This window comes from Paramormyrops kingsleyae, chromosome 12, assembly GCF_048594095.1.
Source record: "Paramormyrops kingsleyae isolate MSU_618 chromosome 12, PKINGS_0.4, whole genome shotgun sequence".
Lineage (NCBI taxonomy): Eukaryota > Metazoa > Chordata > Actinopteri > Osteoglossiformes > Mormyridae > Paramormyrops > Paramormyrops kingsleyae.
Window position 1 is genome coordinate 31,224,139 of NC_132808.1, and position 2,391 is coordinate 31,226,529.

Consider the following 2,391-nt stretch of genomic DNA (forward strand, 5'->3'; position numbering starts at 1 on the left):
GGGAGTTTCAGAAATAGTGGGGATGGTGGTATTTGTGGTGTGGGCAGAAGTGGTGGGTTCTCCAGAGCCCTTGGAGGATGTGAACTACTGATGTGAACATTTCTGGGATTCTGGAATTTCCTGCCTTATTTCTAGTGGCAATAGTGCCATAATTCACAGCATTGATAGTCAAGTGTCATTTTGAATCATTGGACATCAAGTGTTACAACTCAATATCATCTGCAATTGCATGATGTGGGGTTTAATCAACATGGCATCAGGGATTTTCATATAAAGGAACTGTAACCTTTGGTTTGCTCTGTGCAGAAAGGTGTGGGACTGAACTGAGACATGATGACTCCAAGCTTGCTGGGAATTGCTCTCCTCTGCCTGTCAGCCATGCCTGCTGCAATGGCTGATGGTCAGTTTCCTGAGCCATTCTAACAGTCACTTAAACAGGCCATTGGGGGTCAGACATGTGACAAGCCTGGGGCATTCAGTGCTGAATCCAAACAGCCCCAAATGATTTGTTTAGCTCAGTTTGGGAATTCCATGCATCACAACAGTCTTGGATCAAGGCTGTTTCCCAAAACCTTTGATTCTATGGTATCATAATGTTGGGGAGAATTCAGTATGATGACAGATGAGGACTCTTGATCATAGCACAGCCCCATGGAATTGTGTTTTCTGTGCTCCATCAGGAAATCAGAACTCCCTGAAGCAGTGTGATGGACAACACAAGGACTGGTACCGAACTGGCCAGTACTGTATACGGTATTTCAACACGCCGTGCTCCTTCGATGTTGCTGAGGTAAAGCAAAAACCGTCCCCCAGGTGCCTCATGTTGTAATTCTATAAAATGAGATTCTTGGGTTCAAACAGGCTCACAATCGAAGCCAACATCTGTATTACTGCTATACTGCATTCAGATTAATTGTTCCTGTGTACAGTCTACTTGCAGTCAAACTTCAGGGGCTCACCTGGTCTCTGTGCACAGTAGCCAAGAAAATGAGGATGTCTTCTCCCTGCTGGGATCTGCCAGCTCAGCTCCACGGATCTGGTTGGGCGGTTATAGGGATGGCCAGGTGATGGGGACAGGGCTGGGACATCCATGTGCCTTATTGCTATCTCTGGTTCACAGTAACATCAGGCTGGTGACCTGTGTCCGTGTAACGGTATCGCCTTCTCTCTCCCCTAACAGTCCAACAATTTCATCTGGAAAGATGGTTCCAATTGGGACTACCAGAATTGGGTTCCAGGTCAACCAAGCTACACCTCACACACTGAGAACTGTGTGGAGATGAACTGGAAAAGTAAGAGTGGTTATTTACAGAACACTTATTGGAGTATAATTCTCATTATACTCCAATGGACTGTCTTCCCCTCATGAGAGGAATTTCTGAATATTGCATACTGAATGTTTCCAGTGGAACTTCAGTAGTGCTTTGGAGAAACAAATTGTGTGAAATTGGCATAACATGACTTCATAGTGGTATAAAGAGGGTTTGCTTCAGCATGTATGATTTCTTTCAGACCAAAAACAATGGAATGATGATCTGTGCAGCAACAAGAAGCCTTTTGTTTGCGCCTTCTTGCGGCAGCAGGGCCAAGACTGAAATGCTGGAACGCTCTACTGCATCGCTTATAAAAATCGGGCCACACATGAATTTTCATGTAAGATGAGTAAAGAATTGCTGAACTTGTGCAAAATAAACTATCAACTGTATGACTGAGTTCTTGTGTAACTGCCACCATCATTTGATACATTATTGGCTGGTACATTATGCAGGAGCTATTGCATTATTGGCAGTTCTTGCATCTGGGTCTGTCTGTGCTCCATTTTGGCCCCCTGACCGTCCCCTGTCATCCCTCTCATTTAATCATACCTGCCTTCTGTCTGACTGTTAGTCCCTGTATATTAGTGTCTGCTTCTCCTTTCACTTCCTAGTCTGGTCAGTGTCATCTGTGCAGTAACCCCTCCAAGTCTCTCTGATAGTGTCGCTCTGTTCTCCCCCGTGAGAGTTAGCGTCTCCCATGTCTGGTTTCCCCATTCAAGGTATAATATGCCTGCACATCCTTCTGCACACCTCCTGATTCTTCGTTGTAAAGAGACAGGTCTGCACCCATGTATCAATTACTGGGTCCTGAACAACATCGTGGTGAAATGGTGGGAATCGCTCCTACTCATCCACTCTGGGTGGAAGCAGCTCAGGTCTTTACCAAATTGAATCTGGGCAGTGCCTATAACCCGATCCGGATCCAAGAGGGGGGTGGGTCAGTGAACAGTTCTTCGGTCTTTCAGACATTCATGTACAAAGTCCTGGCCGACCTGCTGCACTAGTTTTGTGAACATGTACAATTATTTTCATTCACTCCATGCGCATGGAACATGTTCATCACGTACGCCAGGTT

General features: G+C 45.5%; 1 long non-coding RNA gene across 1 annotated transcript; it reads left to right on the forward strand.

Moving 5' to 3' along the window:
- The first annotated feature begins 659 nt into the window (after window positions 1-659).
- On the forward strand, window positions 660-1,705 carry LOC140593554 (uncharacterized). Its single transcript, XR_011993944.1, has 4 exons — window positions 660-790; window positions 930-1,064; window positions 1,181-1,292; window positions 1,513-1,705. It is a non-coding gene; the product is annotated as an uncharacterized lncRNA (long non-coding RNA).
- The last annotated feature ends 686 nt before the right edge of the window (window positions 1,706-2,391 follow it).